This window comes from Podarcis pityusensis (assembly GCF_964106645.2).
Source record: "Podarcis pityusensis genome assembly, chromosome: 11".
NCBI lineage: Eukaryota > Metazoa > Chordata > Lepidosauria > Squamata > Lacertidae > Podarcis > Podarcis pityusensis.
The window spans coordinates 34313814-34325618 of record NC_138036.1 but is presented as its reverse complement, the minus strand read 5'-3'; positions in this window follow the sequence as shown (position 1 = coordinate 34325618).

Sequence of the window (11805 nt, the reverse complement as noted above, 5' to 3'; positions counted from 1 at the left end):
AGCTAGAGCTGAAATGAGAAAGAAGCTAGGTGAGGGATAGGATTTTGAGATGGCAGTTTTGGAACTGAAGGTCGGAGACTACACCCAAATTAATCCCAATCATAAACTAATCAAGAGATGTTGCCCCGTCTTTAAAAAACAAAACAAAATGAAAACAGCTTTACATATGAGTATAGTCGTTCACTGACAGCCTGATCAACATAGTTTCCTGTGCTTAATTCCCATGCTTAATGAATTCAGATGCCACCAGCTGGTCTTAAAAAATCCCATTGTTTAAATAAATAAGAGAAAAAGAGAGAGCTATGAGCTGGTAAGAAATAATAAATACAAATCATGTTGGGTCAGCAAACACAATTATCAATCAATGGTTCAATTCAGATATCATGCCAAATCATGGTTTGTGAAGACAAACCACTGTTTCATCTTTCAGCAAGCAAATCATGAATTGCAGCTGCTTGTCCTCTTCCATTTTCCCTCTGCTTAGCACTCAAGTGTTTACGTACTGTGGCCTCAAGAGGCGGAGCAACAACCATAATGATTCATCATGTCAGAGATCAAAGGAAATGAAAGAACTACATTTCCAAAGCATGTTTTTGACTCTGATCTACCAGCCTTTTGCTGACCATAGATTTTTCACTTCACGCATCATTTGAACCCAGATGTTGTTATGTTCCAACCTGCATCGGCCCTGTCAACATGACCAGCGGTTAGCAGTGAGGTGTTGTCCATCTTTGGAGGGTCACAGGTTTCCTAACCCAGCTGCAAATGATAGCTAAGCTTTCTTATCCAGAATATGGAGCGAGGTTTGAATTGAGCTAAATCCTCCTTTGATTACACATATGTAAATTGATTACTTTGATTACTCCAGTATTTGCTGTACTTGTAATGACTGATTCCTTGCGCCCTTTTCTAAAGCAATTGCAGGAGCATCTGATAACGTTTATTACATACTGAACGATAGGCAGTATGTAATTCATGCACCACACACCATCTTAGTCCCAATGATTCTTTCTGTGTATTATGTGAGGGTTTTTTTTGTTTTTTTTTTTACTATATTCCCCTTTTCAACATGAATCACAAGTATTATTCTTTTAAACATACAATCTGTCCTCTTTAACTCCTTGCAACCCCCACAGGGAAAGTGTTTGGAAAACCACACAAATCTCAAAATAACAATATAAAATTAGAACTCAAAATGCTGTGACCCTCCACATTTTCCTTCAACATATTGGAGCCCACCTACAGTAGCTATTTTGGTTCAGCAGAAACTGAACTGCAGCCATGCTGCCAAGACTACAGTGAGTAGGATAATTACGAAAAGTGTAGGGGTTGTTGATTTTTATTGTGTCTGAACAGCATTCGAAACCAAATGGCTCAGCACAATCATTATCTTGGTGGGTGACAGCCCACTCCACAATCCATTTAAACCAAAGGTCTTGGATTTAGAAGCTGAATAAGAATCACTGGAGTCAATGGGACTTCGGCTAATCTAATGAAGGCCACGAGACTTCAATGGAACTGAACACAGAAGTCAGCTGAATAAAAACATCTTGAAGGTCCCAGGCCACAGAGAAGTTAGGCTGGCCTCAATTAGAGCCAGGGCTTTTTCGGCTGTGGCTCCGATCTGGTGGAACACTCTGTCACAAGAGACCAGGGCCCTGCGGGACTTGACATCTTTCCGCAGGGCCTGCAAGACAGAGCTGTTCCACCAGGCCTTTGGCCAGGGCACAGCCTGACTCCCTCCCTCGGCAATCTTCGCGGAGCTCTGGCCCAATAGTTGCCAGTGGCTTGAATTAATTAATTTTATAACGAATGATTTTAGACTGTTGTTTATGCTGTACTTTTGTACTGTTTTATTGTTGTTAGCCGCCCTGAGCCCGGCCTCGGCTGGGGAGGGCGGGATATAAATAAAATTTATTATTATTATTATTATTATTATTATTTCCCTCCAACATCAGCCATGATTTCTCATGCTGCTGCTGAACCTGCAGTCGGAAGGCATGCTATTTGAGTTCATAATTCAGAAAGCTAGTTTGTCAGGTGTATGAGATAATCCTCGATAAAATGAAACCACAGGGTGGGTGGGGAAGATCAACACCCATGAGGTGGGGGGGTGGGGGTTTTCTTTTAGCAGGAGAAAATAAGATTAATAAAATGGAAATGGTCCTAATTTTTTAACATTTAACAATTGCTGGTGTTTTGAGAGCTGCTGCTTTACTGTGAGTTCACATTCGGTGCATATCATGAATGCCTCTATTTATTCCAAGATTAAATCTTTCACCAATTAACCATTCAATTTAAAGCTTGTAAGCCTAATAAAACTAGGTTACATTTACTTACCAAGTTGACCTCAGAAGACCAGATTAGGGGGCATGCAGATCTATAAACTAGGCGTAAGGGAGAGGGTGATAGCTCAGTGGTAGAGCATCTGTTTTGCATGCAAAAAAATTCAGGTTCAATCCCAGACATTTCCAGGTACGACCGGGAAGCCTGTCTGAAACCCCAGAGAGCCACTGTTAGTCAGTGTTGTTAATAGTGAGCTTGATAGACTTTTGGTCTGACATAGGCTGTATACACACAACACATTTAAAGCACATGACTTCCCCCAAGGAATCCTGGGAACCATGGGTATCTGCAAAAATAAAACTAAAAAGTGGGGGCAAGGTCTATGCCTTTTAACTACAGGCTGCTGACTTAACTACTTGCAGTCTTTACACAGCATTGTAAAGTCCAGCATTGTGTTAGTTGGTAAAATTTTAACACATCTGATAGAAGATTTGCTTATGGTATATATTTCCCTATATCCAGCGCTTCCTGTCATTCAGGTTGTACAGCCCTGATAGCTGCCTCCGTCATTGCGTGGCGATTCCCACCCCCCGCCAGTTGGAATAAATAAAGATACAGGACACAAATATTTTAGGTTAATGGGCAAAAAATGGCCACAACTTTATTGGTTACAGGTAAGAGTGGTATTGGCTTTAGGCATTGGTCCTATCAGACTATCCGGTATGAGAACCGGTAAGGGTTAACTCCATCAGGGGGAGCCCCTGAGATGCACATCCCTAGGCACTCCCCGAGGGGTCACTGCTCGGGGGTGCGCTTTACGCCCTAGCCTCCATAGGTTTCGGACAAGGCAATGCCCCCTGGAATCCTTTATCAGACTACCCTTAAATATTTGGGGGAGGTGATGGTGCTCCTCCCCCCCGACTCATCTGCATAACAATGCCCCTACCAATGCTTAACCGCCAGACCAAAGGCGTTGTGACGATTTGCTACGAGGTAGGCGAAAAAACCAAATGGCTTTTAAATCAATGCCAATTAGCCAAGTGGAAAAATTCCTACCAGGCCCCTTGCGGCGACCAACCGAGATCCATAGCAAAATCTGAGGAAAACCTAGAGGGAGGGTGGGTGGGAAACCGCAGCTGGGGCAAGGGAAGGAAAAGGGCGATCCCGGGCCATGCCGACCTTAAGTGGCCCAAGCCCCGCCCCCTGCAGCCAGCTGATTGGCTGGCCCTGGGGCTGATGCGGCCCGAGGATTCCCCAGGTCGCGCGGGACCACAGCCAGCCCCGCGCGGATGTTGGTGGGCGTGAGCCCGCAACCCCCCTCCTTATGTCGGGAGTGGCTTTTCAGTTGGGACATTCTCATCCCCTCCCGCTGGGTCATATTATGTATGTGCTCAGTGCTCACTAGCTGTCTTCTGCTTTTTGAAGTACAGTGGTGCCCCGCAAGACGAATGCCTCGCAAGACGCAAAACTTGCTAGACGAAAGAGTTTTCCGTTTTTTGAGTCGTTCCGCAAGAAGAATTTCCCTATGGGCTTGCTTCGCAAGACAAAACGTCTTGCGAGTTCTTGCGAGTTTGTTTCCTTTTTCTTAAAGCCGCTAAGCCGTTAATAGCCGCTAAGCCGCTAAGCCGTTAATAGCCGCTAAGCCGCTAAGCCTCTAATAGCCGTGCTTCGCAAGACGAAAAAACCGCAAGACGAAGAGACTCGCGGAACAGATTAATTTCGTCTTGCGAGGCACCACTGTAATTGCATATATCCTTAGCTAAACAAATGGAAATGGATCTGCTTCTTTGTCTTGTTTCTTTAGCAACCTTGTGCCTTCTTTTCGACCTTCAACCAAACGACTAGCACTAAGTTTCTGCTTGCCAAGAAAATGATTTCTGCAACTCATTTCCTGAGAGCCTTGTCAGCAATTTTGGTTTCTGTTCCGCCGGGTTACTTTTGGTTTCTATTCTTGGCCTCTGCCCCTCAAAAAGAAGGGTTGTGTCCAGCAGCAAGTACCTCACTATTCACAAAAATCTACCACCACACATTGGCTTATATTATCATTGTATTTCTAGGGTTTCCAAATCTTGGTACATTTTCAGAAGCAGCACCCTTAGATCGGTACAGGCGGCATTTACCTGAGCCGCCTTCTGACCCAGGAAGATTTTCCTCCAGAAAAGTCCAGGTTTGGTAGCCCCTCAGTAGAAGAAGTCTCAGAAATCACTCTAAAGGTCTTGTTGACTAGCTGACACCCAGGCTAAGAACTGCATTTTATCCCTCACCAGAGATGAAATTCCTAACACCCTTAGCAAACTACAATTCCCAGGATTCTTTGCGGTAAGTCATGTGCTTTTAATGTGCTTCAGAAGGTATGGTGTGTACACAGCCTCAGTATATGGCAGCTTCCTACGAGCTACATTTTTAGACAACCCATGGAACCATGCCCTCTAGCAAAGTCTGATATGGAAGCTTCCATATTCTTTTAGGAGCATGGAAGAGCTTCTCACAGCTGCAACTCCAAATAAAAATTATTGTTCTTTTGCCAATTTAAATCCAGCAAAGGCACTTATATACACACACAAACAGAGAGAGAGAGAGAGAGACAAGCCCAAATGAGTCCATACAGGCACTCACACAGTGAGTGGGCAATTCTCTTGCAGACGACATGGCAAATGTCACTTAGGAAGACTATGAGCCAATAATAGCCATATACCCTTCCAACAGCAGGCCTCTCTGTCAGTTAAACTTCGTAATCTCCCAGAATACACCACAACACCCCCACACACTTTCCTTTCTGAAATTCTCCAGATAGTTGTCCATCTGCCAAGAAAGCCTGGTCCAAATAAATAAAGGCCACGCTGGATATCTGCAGAATGCAGATGCAGTTCTTTAACTTCAGTCAAATCTAGAGACATCCTGGTGAACTTGAAAGAATGAATATGCAAGAACCCATTATCAGTGATAATTGTGACAGCAGCCCCCCCACAAACACACACAAACATTGTAGCTATTCTGACCATTATGTTTTCGTTTTGTTTTTCACCTGAAGATGATGAATGAAATATTAAAAGGTGCACTTAAGGTACATTCTTCAGATATAGGTTGAACTGTCAGATAAGCAAACCAAGAAATCAAACACTGACTCAAGCTGGTGTTTTCACCCCAAAGTAATTGAGCCTTCAAAAGAAATGCCTTTTCCGCATACTGCCCTTTTCCAAGGGGGAAAAAACATATTGGGGAGTATGATCTCCCTCAATGATGGAAGAGGTTTGCTTGGCACTCCTCTTTTCAAGATCACAGGAATTAAAACATGGTCAGTGTAGAGATAATGATGGGGCTTTTTGGTTGCTGGCAGCAAAGATGGTGACTAATGCCTGCCTCACAGGAAGATGAACAAGAATGATTGCACAGTCAAACCCTCAGCTTCAGATTATCTCCTCATCTCATCACTCTCAATTGTCCTGCCCTTCCCGTTCTCAAGCACCTAGCAGCACTTTGATAATTTTCCCCACTCAAAGAAAGTGAGGGTGGGGCAGTGAAGAAGGAAGGTGTGAATGAGCCTGGAAGGGGCACCCCAGGAGTGAGAGAGCACACTTTTATATTTTGATGTGTCGTACCTCTTGAGTCCAGTTCAAATATGACTCACATTACATGGGGATATTTGAAAAAAAAATGCTTCTGTGTGGAAGCTCTCCACTTGGTGAGACATCATATTTGTCCTGGGCTTACCACACAAGTCATCTCAGCCACATGAAATGGCTACTTCATTGCTGCATTCCCCGGTGGCAGCTGCAGTAGAGACATTTCACCAAATTCTTTGACTTACACATCAAGTACATTGCAAAAAGTTTTATTTGCTGGAGCACCATAACACAACAACACTACTTAGATTCTTCACTGTGGACTGAGTAATATTTGAATTGGCCCAGCAACTTCATGAATCTGGTTTTATCTTTTTGTAAACTGCTTTGAGATTTCCCCCCCAAAAAACAACAACAATAAAAGCAGTGTATAATTTTTTTAAAAGAAATAATTGAGTTGGTTTTTTTTTCAAATAAAGGGTGGCAAACTCTGAAATTATACCAAATTGTTGCTCAGCGCAGTAGATACTCTTCTATTCAAGTATCTGAAGGGCTGTCACATGGAAGATAGAACAAGCTTGTTTTGTGGGGGCCCAGAAAGTAGGCTCCGAACCAATGGAATCAACTTGCAAGGAGATTCCAACTAAACATCTGGAAGAACTTTCTGACAGTAAGAGCTGTTTGACAATGTTTGACTACCTTGGACTCTTCTTCATTGGAGGCTTTTAAACATAACATACTGAACATTGTACAATGTGTTCCACAAACCAATCTCGAAAAAGCTGTTGCCCCAGTGTCAGTCCTCTGCTTGTATTCTGTTTACCCTCACACAGAACACATTGATTCTGACTTTCATTACAGAGGACTCCCCAGTTTCTTGCCACCTGGGGGGTGGGTAGCTTCACAGGGTAGAATAAGATTCTATCCTTCTATAAGAGCAGTTCAACAATGTATTGAACCAATTACTGGGGTGGAGGACACACTCCAGGTCTGCATTTCGTGCATCAAACCACTGTGTGTGTGTACTAAATGGCCTACAAGTTTGCCCTCCATTCTATTATTCTAAGAGGCCCAAGCACAGCCCAAGTCACCCTTGGCAGCAATAGGCCTCCCCTTTCCTTTCTGAGCCCTTTAAGTGCCGAGCGGGCTGCGATGTCCTCACTCTGCTGCTAGTGCAACCTGAGGGAGTCTTGCCCACTTGTGGTAGGCTGCCTCCTAGCTTCCATAAGTGCACCAAGCTACTGGGCCTGTCACTACTTCCTCACATCACAATGGAGGCCTCCAGCATAAAGTGAAGGATGCCGCAGGTAACATGGTGCCTATCTCTCAAGTAATTCCAAAAGAAGCCTAAATCCTGCCAAAAAGCATAAAGATTCAAGTTCTGGGCCCACATTTGATATACTTTCATCAAAGCTTTGGTTCCAACCCAGATTTAAATCTGTTCCATCTTCTAGCTTGGCAGTGTGAGTATGTGTTGGTATTTATTGTTGTTTGCATGGGCCTTTACCTCCTTTCCTCCTCTCCCCTCTGTACAGCTATTTGTATTAGTCAGAAATATACATATCATAACAAGAATAGGCTGGATTTCCTACCCTGCTTGCAGATTATGCATCCATGAAGTGCCAAGGAAATGCCTTCACTTACGAACAAGCTTGACCTTTGGTCCGTCATAATTTCCTCTCTTTTTTGGATCATTTTACTGAGAACGTACTGCCTGAATGTATTTCATAAACTGATATGAATTTGATCTTCCTCACCCCACCATTTCCTATGAAGCTGGTGATGGTTTAGCTTTGATAGCAGCAGGTGGTAATCCAATGTGACTTGGATTTCCTAAAGCAATAACTTTTGGCAGCTTCACTCCTCATTGTGAGGATGCATTTCTATTTTTGGCCATACCTTGTGGCAGAGCCATAAATATAGAAAGCCTAATGGACAAAGGATTTTTTTTTTTAGGTTGCATGGCATGAACCCCATTTTCTTTATTAGAGAACAAAAGAAGGAATCCTAATGCACTTTTTTAACGCACCATGTGTATTTCAAATGTAGCACACTGTTGTTTAAATAGAAAAATTATATATGAGGATCCTGCAGAAACAAAGTATTTTGCAGTGCAGACTGCTCCCTGTTCAGCTGGCCAGTTTTGCCCTGACCCAAGATCCTCAATTCCATTTTCTTCTCCCAGTCTTCTCTCTCCCCCTTCCCTCCACAGTCAGACTGTGTACACACCATGGATTTAAAATACACAACTTTCCCCAAAGAACCTTGGGAACTGCGGTTTGTCCCTCACAGGGCAACAATTACAAGCACCCTTAGTAAATGCCAGTTCCCATGATTCTTTGGTAGAAGCCATGTGCTTTAAATTTATGGTGGGCACACATCCTCAGTCAGCATGTCCAGTTCTCATTAGACTGTTTTTGGGGCTCCTCACCCTTAGGGTTCCCCCCTAAATATGTTTTGTACTTCTGCAAATCTTGGAGTTCCTCAAGCATGCTGAAACTCTCTCTGTGTGTGTGTACGTTGCCACTTCCTCCTTGCAGAATGGAAAAGATAATGCAATCTGCTGCAGAAGTTACTGTGAAATGAATTTATACTTTTACTACCCTTTGATGAAGACTGTAATCTGAAACATCTGGATCGAAGGAGGATCAGTGCAATGGAAGGTCATGGGCCTCCCTATAAATTGGCTGTTACTTTCTTTTCATATATATAAAAAAGATACTTTATAACTCTTTATAATAAAGAGGTTTGTTAGCTCTTGGGTATTGCAATGAAGAATGCGTTTGGAATGTCTTTCTACATGACTACGGTTGCATGCGACTCCAATCTCTCAGTGGTGCAAGATTCCAGGATACCTGGTACTTACCTAGGGTTTGTGTTTTCTTTTGGGAATGAGGCAAAGTGGTGACTGTGGTTTCTTTATGACATATGGTTTATTCACACACATAAACAAGTTGAGCCTACGATGGAGGGGTTCACAGTATGAACACCTCCATGGGGTCGTGTTTCTCCCACAGTCACAGGCTAGTGCTCTCAAATATTGTTCTTGCTCTTGCTCAGCCTCCAGCTTGTTGCTTTACTTCTAGATCACATCCCTGCTTCCCCAATATTTTGAACTCGCCTACCCATTTGCCATTTTGTACCCTATTGCCCCTTAACTCCCCCTTAATGACTCATCACCCAGGTTATCACCTCACCAGGAGGCTACCCTGGCTATTCCAAGAATTAGAAGCATTGATTAAATTACAACACTTGCTGGATCCAGGGATTACAGGGGTCTGGCACTCATCTTAACATAACACTGTGCTCACACAGAACAAGACATCTGTCCCCAAATCTACAAACAGCCAAAATACAGCTTTCTTGTTAGCAAAGGCATTATAACACATGTCATCAAAAAATGATAATAAAATACGATTGCATTTTTAACCCAGCACCAGCACAGTAACAGCTTATTCCTTTCTAACAAGTTCCAGTAAATCAGAATCTCTTCAGGCCTCCCTCTTTCTCTTTGGTGCACAATCCCAGTCTGTTTTGTATCCTAAAGCAGTTTACTCAGTCTCCCACATTTGGCAGCCCCAAAATGTTGAATTTTGACATGTTTAACCTGGGATGCAAGCCTCTGTACCAGAGCTGTGTTATTCAAAGACTTTGTTTATTCTTTCCTTTGTGCTAATGCAGCACAAAGCAACTTACAAACAAACACATAGTTACCTGAACCATTCCTAAAAACAGTTCCCATCATCACAAACAAGCAAGAAGTACAAATCAACAGCATTTCAAAAACCATTGCCAAACCTTGCAGGAAATGTCCCTGCAGCAAATAAGCAAACAGTCCCAAAAAGCACAACCCTGTTCTAAAAACTGCAATACATTTTGTATAGCCACTGCAATTTTCAGTCAAGGATTTGGACTTCTACGGTGATAATATTCTGCTCGCATTCCACTTTTTGCAAACAAACAAATAAACTAATCCCCCCCCCCTTTTCTGGTAGCACCTTAGAGACCAACTAAGTTTGTCATTGGTATGAGCTTTTGTGTGCATGCACACTTCTTCTGAGAAGTGTGCATGCACACAAAAGCTCATACCAATAACAAACTTAGTCTCTAAGGTGCTACTGGAAGGGGGGGGGGAATTATTTTGTTTTGACTACAGGAGAACACGGCTACCTACCTGTAAATAAAATAAAGTGTGGCACATCAAGTTTGGTGGAACAACCAGAAATCTCTCAGGACTCTCACAAAACTTCAATCTCCAAAATATCTTGGAGAAGTTTAAGAATAACTAAATCAGCCTAAATGGTTAGATTTGTAGTGTTCCATATCAAGAAAAATCAGGATAATATATTCTGTAAAGAAATTAAAATGGCTACCCCTTACATTATTATCCCCCTTAAAAAGTATTATTCTTCAAAACTATACATGCAGAATTAATACATTTCATGTATTTTGATACTGAGGAGAACTAGACATTAGTGGTTCATTTACAGCACATTCCTACACGTGTCTTCTCTGAAGTGTTTAAGAGTGCAGCCCTAATGTATTTAACAGTGATAAATAAAGATATAGTGCAAATGAACCTCAAATACTTTCCGAGCAATATCCTGTAAGAGTATGATTCCTAAAAAGCAGCTTCCTATTGAGTGGAAAAAGTAGTATGAGGGATCTGTGTTATTCTAAATAATAGCACAGGAAGGGGTGAGTGGAACAGAAACCAAGAAAATATAGCTTTTTTTAAAAAAAAAAACACCATCAAATCTTTGGGCTTTATTTGGGTTGATGAGCACTCATAGAACTCAGACACTGTACATGTATGAGTCCTTTTATTAATATTGTGAGGTATTATGTCATTCTAGCTGGGAATTGTTTAAATACTCCTGGTTGCATAGGAACTGGGTTTCCATAAAGTGAACTTTCACATAAGCAGTGAACTTTAATTTTCACATCATAAAAGAACCTGTATGTCATGAGTTGCCAACTCACATCATAGTTCCCTATACACTGCTAAAAAAAAAAAGTGGCACTTCCATTTCTGCAATGGGGAGCCTCAGGTTACATCCATTCCCTACTCTAACCACAACTCATTGTTGTTCAAGTCAGTCCCCCAAACCCTTGAGAATGGCTTTTCCAAGGATGAAAAGTCCTGCAGTGTAAAGGAAAAAAGATGGGAAAATTCCGTTGCATGGATCTCTCTAGATCCAAGCTAGTCTTCCCCTTTGTAGATGTGTTAATCTAGAACACACTGACTTTAGTCAGAGAATCAGTAGGGAGTACCTGCTGGGAAGTTTCTGCCTCTGCACATGAATCTGGGAATGTTCTGATCAGTTCACACTGAGTTCATGAAACAGTGTACCCTGTCCTGTTCTTAACGCATTGTTGACCACATCTACGGAATGCGATAGTTATGTTCTTTCACGTCATGCAATATCAGTCACTAGTAATAGTTTAAGTCTTGATAATCAATCACTAGTTAATAGTTTAATAAGGAGGTTTCACGCCTGTCCAATTCTGTGTCCCCTTTCCCAACCTTTAATCCATTGATGATTAATGCCTATATTCAACCTTTGCATTGTATTCATGTTAACCAATCAGCAACAAGCACATATGTGGTAATGCTGTAATATTCAATAAAAGGGACTCCCCGAGACTTGCTCAGGAGATGCCTCCCATATGACACTTGCCACTCGTCTGTCGTTTATTTCAACCCAACAAGTACCCTTTATCCTTGCTTATTTAATTATTTATTTGCAGGAATTTTACCTAACTCTTCAACTGAAAAAGGCCCCAGAGCAGTTTTCGAATATCTGCAACAGGGCAGTCCTTGCTCTACAGTCTAAAAGACATGACACGGAAGGAAGTGAGACTGGGAAGGAGGAGGGGAAAAGCAAACTCAAACACGACTTCTTAGCCACAGAGTTTTTATGACGTCCTGCTGGAATGGAAATAATTCAAGGGA